At 41.0% G+C, this 22,247-nt stretch overlaps 1 pseudogene; it reads left to right on the forward strand.

The window, feature by feature from the left end:
* The first annotated feature begins 8,371 nt into the window (after nt 1–8,371).
* Nucleotides 8,372–15,533, forward strand: LOC132780604 (interferon-inducible GTPase 5-like; annotated as a pseudogene).
* The last annotated feature ends 6,714 nt before the right edge of the window (nt 15,534–22,247 follow it).

Genomic DNA, 22,247 nt, shown 5'->3' on the forward strand with positions numbered 1-22,247 from the left:
CCCCAACTTTTCAAAGGATTTTCTAGGGTTCAGAAGTCATCTTAAACGCCGGAATATACAGTACCTAAATTCCACTTTTGCCTAAAGCTTACAAAAAAACAGGAATGTATAGCCTTGTGTATTTACATAAAACTCTCATGATTGGCTAAGAAAATACAGCATGAGGACAGCCTCACATCATATAGAAGAACTTCACTATGCATACTCATCAGAAAAATTCCAGATAGCAAAAAACTAACATAAAATTTGGTGTGAATATTTCTATGTAAATAAAAGTCTTTTACCTAGATATACAGTTTGTTTTTTTCTAACCTTCTGGCTGCATCTATTTTGTTGGTTTGAAAAGCAAATGAATTTATTTCTCTGTCCACAACAACAACCACATATTGCCATAATGATCTCATTCATCTCCTATGGCTCTTTCTATAATAAAGTCAGAGAAAGTGGTATTTCCCTGCAATTTAAGAATAACAACAACAACAATAAAAACATCTTTGCAAGTATCTTTTATTTCTCTCCACTATCTCTATGATTCGTTTCACTCCCTGATGTATAAATATAGGGAAGCGTGGATTGTGAGTGAAGGCATATTCCCATTTCACGAGCAGGACAGCAGTGATCCTTTGGAGATCTTATCAATGTTTCCCGTGGACAATGAATGTGCTCCAGAATCCTCACCTACTAACCCAATCCCTTGCAATGCAGAGGGCTAAGGTCTAGGGATTGTCCACATGTGGCACTCGCTGATAGTTCACAACCAGAAGGCCCCAGCTCAAATGACTGCCTGTGGCCATCCAATACTTTCCAGAAATAAATTCAGATGCTTCCAGATAGAAGGCTCCTTTTAGGAACAATCCAAAGATTGCACAGAAATATTTGGTTTAGGGTAGAAACTATGATTCTTCTCTTGGGTGAAAAAATATTGTGGTGCTCTGTGGGTGTTATCCCTGATGGCAAGGAACAACTGAGTATCCTCAGGAGAAGCTCAGAAGAAGATGTTGTGGTCGTGGGGAGACTGAAGCTTAGCTCTCACAGTCCAGAGCAGCTGGAAAGGAAAAGGAAAAAAGTAAAGTAGACTAGGGGCACATCTACACCAGCCTAAATTTCCCCTGACATAAACCACAGTGTCAGGGAGCACTGGGAAGAAAATAAATTTCCTCTGATTCTCTACCCCCTCCCTCAGTGACCTCGCTGAGGTTGAGGTCAAGGCCAGTAATGGGAAAAAGTAGGTGCCATATCGTGGCCAGAAAATGTCACAATATGGGGGAGGGGAGCTACGGGTGGTAGTATCAGGAAACATTTAGAGTGCCTGCCCAGCAATAGGGACTCCCACTTTTCTGATGGTTTTGGGAGTCTCTGTGTGAACTCTTTTTGGGCCCAACCTTGCAACCTTGCATCCAGCATGTGGGATCAGACCCGAAATATGCATCAATATGGACTGTTAAAGTTGTCAGGCTAACGTCGACGTTAAATGGAATAGAACTGAAGATTTCTGACACTTTTGTATTGTACAAACTGAAAATTAATAAAATGTATGGCATCAAAATGTTTCGAATCCAGATGAAGAAAATGAAACAGGAGGAAAGAGATAATGAAATATAAGCGCATATTGTTGGTCGAACAACTGATTTAAAAGAAAATGAAACTTCAACCATCTGAATTAGGTTTCGTTTTCTCCTAAATCAGGCATTTGCCATATGCGTTGATAGAAACATGGTAAACATGACACTTTGGCTCGGTCAACAAGAGGGAGAGTCATAAACAACATGGCATGACTAATAAAAAGATTAGGTTATCTGTTCAATCTGAAGGGGAAAAGCCTCATTTGAACTTATTCTCCACTGTGCTGCTTTCCCAGCAGCCAGAAAGGAATGCAATGTTTGGTTCCCAAAGACCAACACTATAGAAGCTTGTGGTGGTGGAGCTCTAGTTGAGAGCTTTTGAGTAATAACTCCCAAACTTTGATTCTCCAGTAATAGTTCCCAAACTTTTGTCCTTCTGGTTGGGTTCTAAAATCCCTGGTCATTAGCCGAACTGGTGGGGGAAGGAAGGCACATGGGTGATAAAATACCTGAAGGACCAAAGAACTGCCAGGTCTCCAATCAACAGTCCTGCCATCTTAAAATTCCTTAAGGGCCCGTCCTGCATGTACCTTTATGCAGTACCTTTACTGCATACAGTAAAGGTACCTTTATTGTACCTTTATTGTGGTATCTATCGCAATAAAGGAGGGGCTGTCCAAACAACATTCTGCACAGTTTGCTACAAACCAGATAAACCCTAGTTTGTAGTGAATTAATTAGATAGTGGGTTCATGCCGCGCCTTCTTGGAAGGTGCGGGATAAACTCACTATTTCCGGTTGTGGACTGCAGAATATCGCAGTCCAAACAGTGTTCCCATAGTTTACTGGGATAAATAAGCCCGGTAAATTGTGAGAATCCTGACCCCCTCCCCCAAGCTCCCAGACCCCTTAGAAAAGTAATGAAAACTTATCTGGCCTCTATTTCAGGCTTCAGTCAGCTCTCCTGGAACATAGAAGTAATGCACCAGGAGTGTGGGGTGTGGGGGGCGGGGGGAAGGAGGAAAATGACTCCCCCACTCTCCTGGTGCATTATTTCTATGTGCCGGAAGAGTAGGCCAAAGCCTCTAATGGAGACCGCATACGTTTTCATTACTTTTCTAAGGGGTCTGGGGGCTTGGGGGGATAGGGCCTCCAGACATTCTCTTGGGCTAGTCCCAAGCAAACGTCTGGGCACCCACCCCAGAATGCGTGTGCTTTCTGGGGTGGGTGTGGACAGGTGCCTAGGAAAATCCGTGTTTTTTAAAACGCAGATGCTTCTGGGATAACAGCCTGTCTGAATCCGCCCTAAGTTTTATTGAAAAGCATCTGAAGGCTTGCAACCACAACCTCATGGTACAAGTAATTTTCCCCCAAGTTCAATTGGTGTTGTGTATTGGAGGAGAAATCAGATGGCGGTCTCGCTCTCTGTTCATGGGCATTAAACCTACTTTCTTTTTATTAAAGAGACAATTTTCTTGTACTTATGAATGTAGCTGCAATGGAATGGAGGATAGATGAATGTATAGCCCCTCCAATTGCTTTAGGGGTATTCTGATGCTCAACAAAACTTCTTTCCTCCTGACATGATTGAGGTGTGTTGGAAATTCCCTCACTTCACTTCCTTGATGGGTGGGCAATACCAATGTTGAGCTATAACCTATAAAAGCAAACAAACAAGCGGACTTACATCAGATAACAGAGATAGCAGCAATAAAAGTATATAAGTGCAGGAAAGGAGCTTTTGAGTAATAACTCCCAAACTTTGGTTCTCCAGTGACAGTTCCCAAACTTTTGTCCTTCTGGTTGGGTTCTAAAATCCCTGGTCATTAGCCTAACTGGTGGGGGAAGGAAGGCGCTTGTGTGTTAAAATACCTGAAGGACCAAAGAACTGCCTGATCTCCAATCAACAGTCCTGCCTTCTTAAAATTCCTTAAGGGCCTGTCCAGACAGTACCTTTATTGTGGTATATCTATCACAATAAAGGAGGGGCTCTCCAAACAACATTCTGCGCAGTTCCACATTAGTTTGCTACAAATCAGGTAAACCCTAGTTTGTAGTGAATTAATTAGATAGTGGGTTATTCCGCGCCTTCTTGGAAGGCGTGGGATAAACTCACTATTTCCGGTTGTGGACTGCAGAATATCGCAGTCCAAACAGTATACCCACAGTTTACTGGGTTAAATAAGCCCGGTAAATTGTGAGAATACCCACCCCTCCTCACAAGCCCCCAGACCCCTTAGAAAAGTAATGAAAACTTATCCGGCCTCTATTTCAGGCTTCAGCCAGCTCTCCTGGCACATAGAAGTGATGCACCAGGAGTGCGGGGGGGTGGGGGTGGGGGTGGGGGTGGGGGGAGGAATATCCCCCCCCCCACTCTCCTGGTGCATTATTTCTATGTGCCGGAAGAGTAGGCCAAAGCCTCTAATGGATAGCAGAGATAGCAGCAATAAAAGTATATAAGTGCAGGAAAGGAGGTTTTGAGTAATAACTCCCAAAATTTGGTTCTCCAGTGACAGTTCCCAAACTTCTGTCCTTCCTGTTGGGTTCTATAATACCTGGTCATTGGCCTAACTGGTGGGGAAAGGAAGGCACTTGTGTGTTAAAATACCTGAAGAACCAAAGAACTGCCTGATCTCCAATCAACAGTCCTGCCATCTTAAAATTCCTTAAGGGCCCATCCAGACAGTACCTTTATTGTGGTATCTACCTCTATAAAGGAGGGGCTGTCCAAAGAACATTCTGCACTGTTTGCTACAACCCAGATAAACCCTAGTTTGTCGTGAATTAATTAGATAGTGGGTTCATGCCGCGCCTTCTTGGAAGGTGCGGGATAAACTCACTATTTCTCGTTGTGGACTGCAGAATATCGCAGTCCAAACAGTATTCTGGGATAAATAAGCCTGTTAAATTGTGAGAATCCTGACCCCCTCCCCCAAGCCCCTAGACCCCTTAGAAAAGTAATGAAAACTTATTTGGCCTCTATTTCAGACTTTGGGCAGTCTTACAGTTTGGAAGCTCAGTTACAGGACGTGAGAGCTTTCCGCACCTGTAGAGAAGTTCTGTTTCTTACAGCTTCTGGGGAAGACAGTTCTCAAAGCTCTGGCTGGGGAACTTACAGCCTCACAGCTCTACAAGCTTCTGAAGAAAACAGTTTTACAGATTCAAAGGACTCCAGCTGGAAATCTTTAAAGTTTTGGTTGTTAAGGTTTACTTGGGTACCCAAAAAGCAAATTGTTACTGAGAGTAAGGCCCCATGCCAGCCAGCCTAAAGACAGATTGCCCAGGGAGGGGTCGAAGGGTTTTCCTTGTAAAAGAAAGAAACAGTTCACGAAGCAAGCTGCCTGTCCTTTGTGGACAAGTTAAGAAGAATTTGACTGTTTTGTTGAAAATCTAAGCAATAATAAAGAACTTTGTTAAACTTTCCAAGTTTTTAAAGACTTTGTTTAGGAAAATCGATAGGGCCTCTCAGCCGAGGCACCCCGGCATCCCGCTGGGCACAAAGAGCACGTCCTGTTATAAAAGACAATTGCTATAGGTCTATATATATATATATATATATATATATATATATATATATATGAATATAGCTATAGGACTTACAAATATTACGAGGGGAAATGCACACAGAAATATATATAGACTTGTCTAAATAGATATGAATATAGATATATAAGGCTGGTAACTATTGCAAGGGAAATGCACTCACACACAACTGATGTCTAGACAGATATAAACATAGATATATAAGGCTTGCAAATATTGCAGGAGGAAAATGCACATATATAGAGAGAAGATTTGCAAACATTTCAGGGGGAAATGCAAATGTAAAAATAGTATATATATAGATCTATATCTAGCTCTGCATTGTTTATATAGGCATTGAATATTTGCCTATGTTGGAAGCCGGCCCATGAAGTTTTTAAATAATAATGATGATGATGATGATGATGATACTGTTGACACCATTTTGTTTTTGTTGACCTTACTTTTCCACTTACAGAGCTGGTTTACTGTTTTTCTTTGAAATACGGTAAATATTTAAAAACATTTCACCTACCGATGCCTCAATTAAAGGAATTTTATTGGGATCTATTTTTATTTTGAAATTGACCAATAGCGGCAGCATTTCTCACCCTCGCCCTGTACTTGAGTCAATAAGTTTTCCCAGTTTTTTGTGGTAAAATTAGGTGCCTCGGCTTATACTTGAGTATATATGGTAAATGTTTTCATGAGATATACATTATGCCCCCACACATTTTGATATTACCATGTATTTATTTCTTATAAGGGGTTGGTTTAACCTCTGGTTTGCTAGTGATATGGAATTTAGACTATAGTTATCTGAGGGAACTGCTTGGCAAGCATTGTGCTAACAATCAAAGTTCCAGATTAAAGACCCACCAGGAAGCAAAGGCAAAAGACAGAGGCTTTTAATACATTCTAGCCAAGAATTGATGTACGTGGGCTTCTGCCCAAAAGCACAGGCATAAAAGATATGATGTTGTACTACCAGTTTTATAACATTGTCCAAGTTTGATTTTTCCTTCCCTTGCTCCCGAATGGCTGAGCTCCGATGATGTGGCTGGAGGTCCACTGCCAGCCAGGCAGGAGGAGTCTTCAGGAAGTGCTGGCTTTCCAGGCCAGCAGGGGTCCAGGTTGGGGATGATGGGATTACGAATCCCAGGCTCCTGAGAACAATGGATCTGATCTCTGTAGTCCGGTTTGGGTTAGGCAAATAAAGGGAGGGTCTCAGAAAGTCTATTCAGATGGCTGCAGTTGAACTGTTGGGAACTACCGCCTATAGAATGATAGTCTTTTGTTATGATATTTGTTTGTGATAGTCTTTTCCCCCGTGTCAGTAGCAACTTGAGAAACTGCAAGTTGCTTTTGGTGCGGGAGAATTGGCCATCTTCCAAGGACATTGCCCAAGGGGCACCAGGATGTTTGATGTTTTACCATCCTTGTGGGAAGCTTCTCTCATTCCCTGCATGGGAAGCTGGAGCTGACAGAGGGAGGTCAACCCACTCTCCCCAGATTTGAACCGCTGACCTATTGGTCAGCAGTTTTGCCAGTAAACAAGGATTTAACCCATTGTGCCACTGGGGGCTCCCTTTGCCTGAAGCTGAGAGACATTTATGAGTGGTGGCCCCGCCTTGAGTTTAGGCAGTTCAGATAGTTTCTTATACTTAGAGCATTTAAAAATAAGGTAGAATAAAAAGTATAGTTTATACATTTTATTAGTCTATGGAATAGATACAGTGTACAGAAAAGTTATATGGAAAATCCGGAAGAGCAAATGTAAATATGGTAGCTGCTGATGGTTTTTATGATCAAGCTTTGGATGTTAATTCAGTGTCCATGCACACACAATGGGTCTTTGAGGATTTTCCCAACCTAAAGTGTTCAGGAAATCCCTCTCTGGGATCAGTGAAAGATGATTGACTCTGATTTCTGGCAGAAATGATTGACTCTGATTTCTGGCAGAAATAATAATATGCTATAGATGCACAAATAAAATCTTAATTAAAGATATAATAAATAAATAAAATGATAAGGGAATCTTGGTGTTGCTGGTCTGTTTTGGGGTGGCAAGGACTTCACATAAAACGGGAAGGACACTGCTTTCTTTCATTCTGGCTTATTGCCCTTGGAAAGCTATTAATCTTCTAGAGGAGGGGGTCTTGTGTTTGACAACACTAGTAGAAGTGAATTACTGTGTAGTGAAATTATGCATGTCTAAAAATTGTCACCAACAAGAAATGTTTGGAAAGCTCTGATCTGAAAGCTCTCCAGTACTGTCCTTTGGGATAGTAATATCTGATTATGGATGTGTTGTTGGTGTTCCTTCTTTCTTCTGCATCTCCATACTCCCATGCTGCTGGTATGTAGATGGATAAAACCTCTGGCTGCAAAGCCATAATTTCCCATTTTTGCATCATTCACATCCTTTTAAAAAAAAAAAGTTAAGTAACTACCGAGCTTGACAGGTAATTCCAGGCACCAATAGGGATTGGTCTTTGTAATATTTCCTTTCTATTTGCAAAACTTCGAGCTTACACATGCTTATGCATCGCTAAGTAAGATTTGCTAATCACACATCTCTGTCTTGCAGAATGCACAAAACAGGAAAAGGTTTGTAACATGTCTTTTATATAAATAGTATTTCAAGTGTTTGTAGGGTGTTTGTGGGTGCTGAAAAGGCAAAAGTATTAACCAAGCAACTGTAAACTCAACTCAACTCACAAATATGAAGCCCAGTCTCATGAGATTCTGAATTCTCACAGTTACACAGTTCTTCTAGAATCTAGACTGGAAGAAAGGAGAACACGGACAAAGAAGGGCAATTCACAGATTGGAAGGAGTTACATCCCAGCTCCGGTAAGCTAAAATTGCTTTCAGCTGTCTAAAAGTGCTTGTAGAATGAATTCATGCCATAAGAACAGGTGTGCTCCTGTCTCAAGCAAAATGAGTTTTTAGGGCCTCATGCAATAACACAGAGTAACAGGTACCTCTGCTTTGCAAAATGAATGCAGTTTGGCATGATTTTAACTGCCGTGGTTCAATGCTATGACAACTTTTTTGGCAAAGGAAGATGAAGAGCTTGTAAAACTACAACTCTCTTGAATAAATACTGAGACTTCATTAGACTGATCTGTGGTGCAATGGTGTAAAGGTGCTCTTAGTATAAATTTGCTCTCAATAAATCTAATTTGCCAGGTAGGAATTGTATTTATCACTTGTTTTCAAGAAACAAAATATAAACTTTTCATCTCTCTTTCAGATAAATTGAACTCTCAGGAACCGTAGGCATGGGGATGGCTATAATAAAATTGTTATTTAGTGAAGAGCTTGTTGAATTGAAAGCTGCTTTGGAAGAACAGGAACTTGCAGATGTTGCAGCCAAAATAAACAAAGAACTGCATTTATTAGACAACACCTCACTTCATATTGCCATTACAGGACGCTCGGGAGGTGGCAAATCATCACTTGTCAATGCCCTGTGTGGGATGCTTGATTATGAAAACGATGCAGCTGAGACTGGCGTGACTGAAACTACAAAATACCCAGAGCCATATCAGCACCCTCAATGGCCAAACGTTACGTTGTGAGACCTACCTGGAATTGGAACACCTGGTTTTAATGCAAATAATTACCTAAAGCAGGTAAATTTTAGCCAGTATGATTTTTTCATCATTGTTGCTGGAGATCGCTTCTTAGAATATGATTATACGTTGGCTCGTGAAATTAAGAAGGAGGAGAAGTTTTACTATGTGTGCTCAAAAGTAGACCAAAGTATTGATTCTGAGACAAAGAAACCCAACTTCAATGAGACAGAAACCCTACAGAAAATCAGGAATGACTGCACAGTCAATTTGAAGAGAGCAGGAGAGCATTCTGCAGTTGTTTTTCTAATGACAAGGTGTGATTTGAGCAAGTATGATTTTCCACTACTTGAAAAGACCTTGGAGGAAGATCTGGATACTCTCAAGAGGCATGTGAAGGGACATTATTATTATTATTATGTCCCTTATGCAAGAGAGACACCATTGTGTCCCCAGCACAGAGTGCAGGAACGGCTATGTACCACTAGAGGGGACTGGCAGGCCATACCTTCGAGTGGACATAGCAGATTCCAGTCCTCTGACGCTTACGCTTCACACCTTTCTGTCTTAGGAGATGCAGAGGGCATCATGACCTGGGACTGATAGTAGGCTGCAGGCTACCTCACCTTAGGATGAGCTCACCTCTAGCCAATCACTCTGCCAATGATGTAATCCAACTCACTGTTACTAGGCAAGCTTTGCAAAGAGCACAAGAAAGGATATATAAACAGCTTGGCTGATCAATAAACTTTGAGATCACTTCTTCACCCCCCTTTTGACTGTCTGGTGGTTTTCTTCATGCGTCTCCAACATCTGGTGACCCCGACGTGATCCTCCCCGCCTTTTGCTCACCGCTGGAATAGCTTTCGTGCACGCCAACGGTCCAACCGTTCCCCACGTGAGTAATGGGTGGAAATTTGTCAGCTGTCCGGCAGGAGCATGCCCGGGAGCTGCACAAATTGTTGAGCCAGAAACAGGGGGGTCCCGAAGTCAGTCAAGGAGACTTGGAAGACTTAGTTAGAGAGATTGAGAGTCATTGCTTATGATATCCAGAACAAGGTTCATGGAACCCATCGGATTGGGTCCGGATAGGGCAAACCTTTCTTGAAAAACCCCAGGGGACAATACAACAATTATTGCTGTGGAAGCAATGTTGTGAAACAATCACTCTCCTGGGAGTGACAGATAATCGCCCACCCTTACTGGCTCCGGCCGCGAGTCAGCCTCTTCCAACTCAGATCATAAATCCTCTTTTTGCCCCGCTTGAGATGGGATGTTCACAGCTAGCCCTCCCTATCCTGCCTTCATGTGTCTTTGCTTTTGAATCATCCACCGCCGATTCAAATCTCCCCTCTACTTCTCTTAAAAATAAACAGCCAAGTCTTGAGAAGTTGTTACAGCTCCAGCCACTGAGAGACATGATTCCTCAGACCATTCAAAATGCTGGGGGCCAAAAAACCCTTCATGACATGACAGAGTTCGGGGAAGCTATATCCTCGACTGAGCACATTCAAAACACAACAGCCATGATTCCAGATCTAATTTATGGCTCCGACACATTCACTAAGACAGCTGGCCAACCGGAGCTCCCAACAATGACATTTGATCCTGCTTTTCCATACATTCAGTGGGCTCCCGAAATCCAAACATTTGAACAACCTATTGATCACCAAACAATCATCAATATCATAATTCACCTCCCAGATTTTGAGTCTGAAAAGACGCATGCTTTTGCAGGGGGAGTTACATAAATAAACCACATCTAGATAGACTGTTAGGTCACAAATTCCTCATTCTTCTTAATATATCATTGATAAGACAGTTTAACAACCCCTCTCTCCAAAAGACAACATTAAAACATTTCCATTCAGCAAAACATAAAGCTCCCGTATATACTGTCATTAAATTTCTTACAAAATGATTTTCAAAATAAACTTCTGTTTAATCAGAAGTTCCAGGGTTATATCACATAAATAATCTAAAATCAGAGATCAATATAGAGAGTCCTCATTCTTTTTAAAAGAGTGTTTTGATAAAAAAGCTTTCAAAGTTTTATCTTTGATAAGAGATAGACAATACACAGTCCTCTAAAAATTGTCAAATTTCATCTCCTTTAATGCTAAACAATATTGATTAATTATAAAAGATAATGAGAGCCACTACAACTCTTTAAGATAGTTCTTTATGTTATACTAGCCCTCAACTGAGAGATTGTTTGAGATTATTTTCATTGTTATTGCTATTTCATAGTTATAATTTTACTCATTGTTATTGTTTCATAATTATAAGTTTCCTACTGTCATAAATTGTGATAAAAATGTCTTACATACAAAACAGACTTTCATTTACTTAATCAAGTTTGATACACATACCCATACACAACAATTTAAATACTGACAAAGTTGGTGTTGATTTCATAATCAAGAGTTGTGCTTCTTAAAATCTATAGTTCACAACTCAAACACATTCTAAACTCCACCAACAATAACATTAAACCAAACTTGACACACAAAACTTCTTGTCCCTTTCATTTTAAAGGGTTAGTTATATATAAAACTCAAATTACACTACATTCAACTCATACAATCTTAAATTTTAATCACACCTAAACAATTACATGCTTGGTTTTCATGCCTTTCATCTGATACTTACAAATAAATCAGCTTCACAAAAACACACTTCTTACAAAACATGACAACACATGCTTACATGATAACATATCTTGCTATGTTATCAATCATATTATATTTTAAACATTCTATTTAGTTCATTTTAAGATTGAGTTTATTAAGTCTATAAATCATAGCTTTGTTTAATGCTCTTCTTCCTTTCCTAAAAAGACCACACTTTCCCCCTTCATGTCCAACCCAACATGCTAAAATCAACACTCACTTCTTAAAGACAGACACACACCCCTATTCGTTACCCACATTTAAAAATTAACAAAACGATACTCAAAACCAAACATTCATTGCTTTATTCACACATCATATCTACCTTACACACTAAAATCCATCAGAGTCTCTCCCCTTTCCAAGCCGACACACGCTGCCCAACAAAAGGGGGGCCATACATTCCACAAAAAACAGCTAACCCATACAAACCACAGCCAGGCTCTAAGAGCTGATTACACACACACACACCTCCCTCCTCCCTTTCTGTTTGTTTTAAAATGCTTTTGATTCATGATTATTTACCTATTGATTTATGCTCGATACGTCTATATTATTCTTTTAGTTTATGTTTTTTATAAAATGTTATAAAATGTTATAAATGTCCTTTCATTCTGCTTTTACCCGATCTACTTAAAAACTACAATTCCCTTCCTTACACACCGATACCCATTCTACACTATGCTGATCAAAGACCATAATAAATCATTATTTGATTGATTAATGACTGTCTAAATGCTTATTCTACAACACAACACAACCCCATGAGAGTCATGCCTTTTCATCCTCAAACTACAAAACCTATCATCCCTTTCTCATTACACAATCACTAAAGTGATCCAACAGCTTTGCTGTTGCTCATTGTCTCACTCATCCACATATATTTCAACAGATTAAAACCACTCACCCATAACATTACTCAAAATACATTCCCTAAAGATTTTAATACAACATTTTCTGCCTTGATCGAATCTATTTTTCCTAAACTCCACCCACATTACTACCTTAACCTTAAAGATTCTAAAACTGCTTTTGTTCTTTTATGACTCTATACCAGTTTCAGAGGTTTTAAAATCATACCATCCCAATACTAGGGGTTAAACATGGCTTCCCACTCTGTCCCCAAGCCATCCCTACACATCTCACTCATGACAGACTTACAGACTATCTACATACAATCAACAGGTGTTTCATAAACACCCCATCCTCAATAAGATATCACAGTTAATAAACTCCTAACTACAACAGTCATTTCAACATCAACCACTTTCTTTATACCTTTACATTCATGAGGGTCCCTCCTACAATAAAAACTACCACCAAACCCTCTTATTACAGCGCTACGCTTACAACGTTCTACTCTTCCTACACATCTTTAACATTCCATACGATGGCCACACAAAACAAAATTGCTGAGCGTTCAAATCATACCTCCACAAACCATCTGCTTTTTCTCACACACACACAAAAAAAGAGGAGTCACCCCCTTCCTCTTTCCTGCTCGTTTTTGGGTTTCGCTTTCCAATGGCCTTCCTATACGTGTTATTTACCATTAATCATTTGAATTTAATTTTATCTGATTCTTCTTTCGTTACCAGGATCCAGAAGCATTTCCCTCTCCCTACCCCCTTCTACTCCCTTTGATGCAGGTTGCCAGATCCGGAGTGAAAAGGCCCAGCTCCCCTCATCGCCTAAAGTCAAAGATACTGCTGTGACGGGTCGATTTGAGTTAAAGTCATAGAGTCAAGGAGTTAAAGGAGACCTCATGGGCCATCCAGTCCAACCCCCTGCCAAGAACCAAGAGTTCCTGCTTCAACTGTCATAAACCTATGAACTTTAACAAACATGATTTGCTTTTTAACAACATTGTTTAAACACACATTCTCTGTCATTGACTTCTTAAATCAAGCGCTTTGGATTCCTGCTCACTACATTTGTCTCTAGAAAGATGACGTGGCACCAAGGCCTTCAAAATTCCATTCACCTTCCAGTCTATTCTATGTGTTGTTTCAAATCTCCCAAATAACTTCAACAAAATACTTATGAATGCTGTTTTTTAAAGACTTAGCTTAACATATTAAGCAAAACACTGTGCCTGCTTGATAATACTTTTATAATCCAATTTGTTTGCTCTACACAACTATTGATTACTTATATAATAATCTGCTACTATATATCCCATTGTTATAAGCTTTTTGTTAGCCTCACGCTCTACTGACCTTTCCTCCTCACCTCAAAATGATATAAACACTGTTAACTAGCTGTTTGATCATATGCTGTTGTTGCATTCAATGCATCCCATCCCTGTGGCATATTTATAAGCCACAGCCCCTACAAGCCCCTCCCAGACATGATGTCCTTTGTACATACAAATTGTTGATAAACGAAAAGGGGGGATGAAGGGACATTATTATTATTATTATGTCCCTTATGCAAGAGAGACACCATTGTGTCCCCAGCACAGAGTGCAGGAACGGCTATGTACCACTAGAGGGGACTGGCAGGCCATACCTTCGAGTGGACATAGCAGATTCCAGTCCTCTGACGCTTACGCTTCACACCTTTCTGGCTTAGGAGATGCAGAGGGCATCATGACCTGGGACCGATAGTAGGCTGCAGGCTACCTCACCTTAGGATGAGCTCACCTCTAGCCAATCACTCTGCCAATGATGTAATCCAACTCACTGTTACTAGGCAAGCTTTGCAAAGAGCACAAGAAAGGATATATAAACAGCTTGGCTGATCAATAAACTTTGAGATCACTTCTTCACCCCCCTTTTGACTGTCTGGTGGTTTTCTTCATGCGTCTCCAACAGGCATGTTTTAATCATGATCTGGCCGGGGTGGTCCATGCCTTGGTCACCTCTAGAATGGACTACTGCAATGCGCTCTACGTGGGGCTGCCCTTGAAGACGGCTCGGAAACTTCAATTGGTCCAGCGGGCAGCAGCCAGGATGCTAACCGGGGCTCATTATCAAGAGAGGTCTACCCCTCTGTTTAAGGAGCTCCACTGGCTGCCATTTATTTTCCGAGCCCAATTCAAGGTGCAGGTGCTTACCTACAAAGCCCTAAACGGTTTGGGACCACCCTACCTGCGTGACCGCATCTCCATCTACGAACCCACACGCTCGCTCCGGTCATCTGGGGAGGCCCTGCTCGTGATCCCACCCACATCGCAAGCGCGCTTGGTGGGGACACGGGACAGGGCCTTCTCTGTGGCGGCCCCCCGACTTTGGAACGCCCTTCCAAAAGATCTCCGACAGGCCCCTACTCTAGCTGTTTTCAGAAGGAATTTAAAAACTTGGCTGTTCCATTGTGCCTTCTCTGACTAGGAATCCCCACCCCAAGTCCTAGTAGCACCTTAGCATAATCGTCGCTGCACACCGCACTTTTAATCCTACGTGCCTCCTGCCATTCAGCACTTTTAACCTTGTACCCCATTGCGCCGGCCGAACCAGTTTTTAACAATGTCTTGATGTACTGCCATTGTCGTTATTTTGCTTATTGTTTTGATTTGCTTTGCTATTGTTGTGTTATGTTTTCTATTGTATTGTGTTTTGAGGCTTCGGCCTGTGTAAACCGCATCGAGTCCTCCGGGAGATGCTAGCGGGGTACAAATAAAGTTAATAATAATAATAATAATAATAATAATCATGGCTTTGTCACCTTTCTCTACAGACATCATTGAAAGGAAAATGAATGCTATGTCAAAGCTTATATGGAAAATATCCTTTGTGTCATGCACTGTCGGGATGGTTCCTATCCCAGGTCTCTCTGTTCTTTGTGACATTAACATCTTGGTGTAATCAATGAAAATAATGTGCAGCTGTTTTGGACTGGATGAAGAATCTCTTTGTAGGCTTAGCAAACGTGTTGGGATTCCTTTGGATGAACTGAAGTCTGCTGTCAAGAAGACCAGAGTAACGGGTGAGATTACCAAAGAATTTGTAATAAATACCTTGGAGAAGTCATTTGGATGGGCAACAGTATCTACTATAAAGATAGTTTTTTGTTTCATACCTGTACTAAGCTCGTTATATGGTGGAATTGGTTCTTTCATAACCACATTCGTCATGATAAAGACATTTCTGCAAGATGTTGTGGAAGATGCACAGAATGTTCTGAAAAAAGTTCAGGAAAGACAAAAGCAACTAAAGAGTCAGTCAATGCATATGGATTCATCTCTTCCCCTCTGAAAAAGAAGCGCACAGTTTAAATATTGTCTCTAATCTATGTTGCTGGAACCAATGTAATCTTGTGCTTTGAGCATTGGACTAGACCTCCCTGAGACCAGGGTCTGAATCTCCATTTAGCCATTGAAACTCGTTGAGTGTTCCTGTGTATGCTACACTCTTGGCTTCAGATGAAGGCATTGCAACCTCTCCTGAACATATCTTCCCATGTGGGGTCTCAACAGGAAATTATCGAATATGCATAACAACAATAATCACCTATCCATCATAACAATCTTAGGGGCATCTTCTAGCTCTTTTGATAACATAATCAGATAAACTACTATTTCCTTGCAATTCAAGATCAATTTTAAAAGATCACTCATACATGAATACTTGACCCCAACTACACTTCTGAAGATGTATAAAGATAACAGAAATCTTTGTTGGAAATATAGATCACAACAAAGTAGTTTTTCTATACGTAAAAAGTAAAAAAAATACTGGAAATTTTCTGAAGAAATTTTTAAACTCAGAACTGATCTATAGTTACTTATGTTCTTGTTGGTTTTACTAAGTAAACAAAGTATGCTTTATGTTCAACAATGGAAAAATACAAGTTTTCTATCAAGAGAAACTTGTATTATAAAGATGATGGAAAAAGCTCAAATTGAAAATTCAGTGATGATAAAAGAACAATGACAACAAAAAACCCATCTTTTTCAATGATCCTTTCATGATGTTTATAAAAAAGAAAGAAAAATAAAGATAGAATAAAGTGATGATATCCTAGAGAAACACCTTTATTAGAAATAGACAAACATGTATTTAATAATATTGAGAAAATAATAAGTGTACTGTGTTGTCGAAGGCTTTCATGGCCGGAATCACTGGGTTGTTGTAGGTTTTTCCAGGCTATATGGCCATGTTTTAGAGGTAATTTTTCTTCTAACGTTTCGCCTGCATCTATGGCAAGCATCCTCAGAGGTAATGAGGTCTGTTGGAAGTAGGAAAAATTGGTTTATATATCTGTGGAATGACCAGGGTGAGACAAAGGACTTTTGTCTGCTGGAGCTAGGTGTGAATGTTTTAACTGACCACCTTGATTAGCATTTAATGGCTTGGAAGGGCCTGGGGGGAATCTTTTGTTGAGAGTGATTTGTTGTGCCTGATTGTTTCCCTCTTGTGGTTTTTCTGTTGTAATTTTTGAGTTTTTTAATACTGGTAGCCAGATTTTGTTCATTTTCATGGTTTCTTCCTTTCTGTTGAAATTGTCCACATGCTTGTGGATTTCAATGGCTTCTCTGTGTAGTTGACATGGTGGTTCTCTGTGTAGTCTTACATCGAACACAAGAGTAAAATTAGAAATCTGGCTGTCGATTCAAACCTATACAAACATTTTCATGATATGAGACATAGTCCAGAATCACTAAGGGTTCTAGTTTTAGAGGTGGTTACAGCCTCCATAAATATACATTTATCTACTAAATTACTACAGCGTGAAGCCTTTTGGATTTTCACTATTGAAACTGTATATCCTAAGGGTCTGAATGATTCTATTTCATTTCAGAGTTTCATGTGAGCAGACACGGGCCTTTCCAAAACAAGTTTTTTCCTTTGAGTAACTTACTATTGCAAACTGGAACACACCTACACTGACAGCTATTATTGATTTCATATGTTTGCGGAATTGTAATATAAAACAGAAGTAAACACAGATATAAAAGCTAGAGATTCTGTCACAGAAATATAATTATGATGATAAGTTATTATTATGTTGCAAGTCATAATGTGCGGGGCTGGATGAATGCAAAGCTGGGGTGAAAATTGCTGGAAGAAACATTAACAACCTCAGATATGCAGATGACACCACTCTGATGGCCGAAAGCGAGGAGGAGCTGAGGAGCCTTCTAATCAAGGTGAAAGAAGAAAGCGCAAAAGCCGGGTTGCAGCTAAACGTCAAAAAATCCAAGATTATGGCAACAAGAATGATTGACAACTGGAAAATAGAGGGAGAAACCGTGGAGGCCGTGACAGACTTTGTATTTCTAGGTGCAAAGATTACTGCAGATGCAGACTGTAGCCAGGAAATCAGAAGACGCTTACTTCTTGGGAGGAGAGCAATGTCCAGTCTCGATAAAATAGTGAAGAGTAGAGACATCAGACTGGCAACAAAGATCCGCCTAGTCAAAGCCATGGTATTCCCTGTAGTCACCTACGGATGTGAGAGCTGGACCTTAGGGAAGGCTGAGCAAAGGAAGATCGATGCTTTTGAGCTGTGGTGTTGGAGGAAAGTGCTGAGAGTGCCTTGGACTGCGAGAAGATCCAACCACTCCATCCTCCAGGAAATAAAGCCCGACTGCTCACTGGAGGGAAAGATACTAGAGACAAAGTTGAAGTACTTTGGCCACATCATGAGGAGACAGGAAAGCCTAGAGAAGACAATTATGCTGGGGAAAGTGGAAGGCAAAAGGAAGAGGGGCCAACCAAGGGCAAGATGGATGGATGGCATCCTTGAAGCGACAGGACTGACCTTGAGGGAGCTGGGGGTGGTAACGGCCGACAGGGAGCTCTGGCGTAGGCTGGTCCATGAGGTCACGAAGAGTCGGAGACGACTGAACGAATGAACAACAACAACATGTTGCAAGTCGCTTCTGGTCACTTCTGGTGTGAGAGAACAGCCGTCTACAAAGATGTTGCACAGGGGACGCCCCAATGTGTTGCAATTCTGTGGGGTGGCTTCTCTCATGTCAAGAAATAGTTTTCTAAGATCTACAGAGATACTCGCAGGAACACCTCAGCAAGCAAGAGTCCAAAAGTGGCAGGCTAAAACTTCCAGGATAGTGGTAGCTGCCCGCATAATGTTTCAGCCCCTTTCATTCTTAGTGTGATTAAAAACTCAAAAAATACACGAGTCTGTTGCTTTAAGAAGAAAATATAGTTCAATTCACTGTAGTTCAATAATACAAAGCAAAACTGAAATGTTCTGTCACTGCTGGGCCTGTAGTTAGTTGACTTTAAATATAGGATGTGTAACCTTTGCCCAGTGGGAAGCCAGGGGCCTAAGAAGAAGTTCTCAGAGGTTTCCACTACAAAAGAATCTTCAGATGACTTGAGAAATACAACAAAGTCTTTTATTAATGAATCAAACAGGTACTTCAAGGCTTTCTTGATAATGTATTGGCTCTCTCAATCTTGTCCACAAGGAACAGGCACTATCTTCAATAATGTTTTATTTAAAGGAAAATTCCCCTTTTTAACTTCTCCCAAGGCTGACTAAAATCCAACCCTCACTGGTGTGGGCTCCGTTACCAGGCCGAACTACTTCTTGAGCGCTGAGTGGACCTACCAGCAAGGCAGTGGATGTTCTCCAGCTGGAGTTCTTTAGACTTTAAGGCTGTTTTCCTGGAAACTCCCAAAGCTGTGGGAAGGCTTCCCTGGAGTTCTTAGGAGACTCTTAAAGCTGTTCTCCCCTGGAAATTCTTTCCCTTGAGATTCTGTTGTAACCCTGGAAATTCTTAAAGGTTGAAGCCTTTGTACAGGGGAAGTTACACCCATCCTATACAATGGCTAATCTGGCTGAGACTAACTTAACAAAATGGCTCACTTCCCTACCAAAGCCCAAAAAGGGGGCGGGACTAGGGAACCTAAGGACAATTGACAAGCAATTGACCCAATAACTGCAAAGTAAGGAGAGCCATCTAACTGCAAAGGCATAGAACTTCAAAATATATGCAGCAACGAACAAATAGCAAGATAAGCTGGATCTCCTAGTGCGGCTGTACCAGAACAAGAAAAGTTGTTCTCATCATAGAATCATAGAGTTGGAAGAGACCTCATGGGCCATCCAGTCCAACCCCCTGCTAAGAAGCAGGAAAATCGCATTCAAAGCACCCCCAACTGATGGCCATCCAGCCTCTGTTAGAAGGAACCTCCACCACACTTCAGGGTAGAGAGTTCCACTGCTGAACAGCCAATGTATAACAAACAATATCTTCTTCTGTATAACAAACAATATCTTCTTCTTCTAAATGATGACATGCAAAAACATACCAAATATTTCAGTGTCTCTTGTCATAAATAAGCCGTACATAAGCAGTCTTCCTTGGTATTCGAAATGGCTTCAGTCTTCAGTTTCAGGACACTGCGTAACCACTCCCAGCAACAGCCAACTGTTTCAGCTCTATCGAGCCATCAAGCTAAATCAAATGCAAAGCTCATAAACCTAGTAACTTGTTATATGCAGAAGTTGATAACACACCCAATTAACTTGTAGCACCTGTAACAGAAATAGTTCTGATCCTCCCTGTTACTTAGAAAAAGCCTATTGTAAACTGCTAGTAGCAACAAAAACCCGGAACCTCGACCCATGGCTGATACTGGATGAGAGACTCCCCCCTTGGCACACAGAAGATTGGGCAACATGGAAAGTGTTGAACAGTCTGCAATCTGGCAACACCAGAGCTACTGGTCAAAGGACATTTAGTATAATGTCAAGTTTTAAAAACTTTGTGTTTTGTAAATACAGTACAACTATACCCTCGGTTTGCTTCTGATACAATAAATTACTACTATTACTACTACTACTACTACTACTACTATTACTACTATTATTATTAACCCATTGTGCCACTAGGGACACCACCCTTTTTTGTAGCACAGCTTGATCTTTGTCCATATACACAATTTTCTCAATAGTCTGAAAAATTTGATCTTTTTACAATTTACAAAACCTTTCGCTCCCTCTGTCGGTGGTTGCCAAAGTCAGGGACATCACACAAGAGCAAAGTTATGTGCTGGTGCTTCAGCTTTCACTTTCATTCAACCAGCGCTGGTTGTAGAAGAGCCACACAGAGCAAGAGAGGAGCAGAAAGAGGAAGAAATAATATTTCAGCTGCTTAGCATTCCCTCAGCAACAGGTAAAAGGTTTTTTTCTTCTTTTGAGCATTACCTGTCTTGAATTCTTTCCAGACTTCTATGGTACAAAAAGCTATGTCTTAAAATAAAAAGCAAGGGATAGATGTCTTAGAAAGCAGAGCAGAGGCAGAGTTATTTGAGCAGAACCAGTGCAGATGGCATGCCACCTCTAAACTTCATCACATTTACTAAATACCACTGACTGTTAAAATTTGGAAAGACACTGTTCTCATCACATTAGGTTGGGTTAAAGTGTAGGGCACAGCATTCGTTATGTATTTTAAGTGTGGGTGCCAGCATTCTTTTCAAATGTTTCATGAGGTGGTGGGAAACTGGATTTTTTTAAATGATCCAGATGATTGGCCATTTCTGTAATATGATGGCATTTGTTGCTCCCAGGTTTAAAATGAAACGTTTCCCCAAAGGTGGGCCTTAATTAAATACCATAACTCCATACTAGAGCCAGTACGATGGTTTGAGCATGGGAGTATGACTGTAGAAACTAGAGCTGGAATCCTTGGCCAAGCCATAGAAACCCACTAAGTGACCTTGGGCAACCCTCTCAGCCTCAGAGGGAGGCAAAGACAAACTTCTCCTGACCAAATTGTGCCAATAAAACACTCTAATGGGAGGAGCCCAAAGTACACTTGTGAGGGAAAGCATTACCTTTTACTCACTGAATTTTTACTTTGTCAGAACAATTTCTTTTTAAAAAAAAATAGCCATTCTGGATCCTCCCCTCCCCTTCCTTCTGTGATATATTTGTGCCTTGTGTTGCATGGGAAAGCCAGGAGAGAAAGGTGATGATGATGATGATGATGATGATGATGATGATGATTATGCCATGTTTCCATGCTGTGTAGTCCTGGGAGTCACAATTTTCTAAGGTCCTTACCCTTCTCTTGGTGCATTTGCAGTATGGAATGAATGCCCTTGCACCCCACTTTAAATGCCATGGCTCCATGTGATGGAGGCCTCCTGGGAGTTATAGTATCCAAAAGTCCAGACCATTCTGGGTGCATCTACACTGGAGAACAAGTGCTGCTGGGACCCATTTGAAATGCCAATGTTGTTGTTGTTGTTGTTGTTGTTGTTATGCCATGTCTACATGCTGTGCAGTCCTGGAAGTCACCGTTTTCCAAGGTTCATACCCTTCTCTTGGTGCATTTACAGAATAGAATGAATGCCCTTGCACCCCCTTTAAATGCCATGGCTCCATGCGATGGAGTCCTCCTGGGAGTTATAGTTTCCCAAGGTCCATAACTTTCTCTTGGTGCATCTACACTGTCGAATGAATGCAGGTGGACCTTACTTTACATACCATAGCTCCATACTATGCAGTCATGGGAGCCATAGTTTTCCGAGGTCCATACCCTTCTCTTGGTGCATTTACAGTATGGAATGAATACACTTGCACCCCACTTTAAATGCCATGGCCCCATGCGATGGAGTCCTCCCCTCTTGGCAGTTATAGTTTCCCAGAGTCCATACCCTTCTCTTGGTGCATCTACACTGTGGAATAAATGCAGGTGGACCCTACTTTGAATACCATAGCTCCATACTATGCAGTCCTGTGAGTTATAGTTTTCCAAAGTCTCCACCCTTCTCTGTGGGACAGGAGAGAGAGAGAGAGAGAAAGAAAGAGAGAAAGAGAGAAAGAGAGAAAGAGACAGAGAGAGCATTGCCGCTTTCTCTCCATTCCTCCTTGCTTTCGGAATTGAAGACATGTAACAGCTGACATGTGATCTTGTGTTATTAGGGAAGCATGTATTAAAATTCTCTTTGCTTTTTCCCCCCTCTCCCCGCACAGAATGGCAAGCC

The sequence above is a fragment of the Anolis sagrei genome, chromosome Y, assembly GCF_037176765.1.
Source record: "Anolis sagrei isolate rAnoSag1 chromosome Y, rAnoSag1.mat, whole genome shotgun sequence".
Lineage (NCBI taxonomy): Eukaryota > Metazoa > Chordata > Lepidosauria > Squamata > Dactyloidae > Anolis > Anolis sagrei.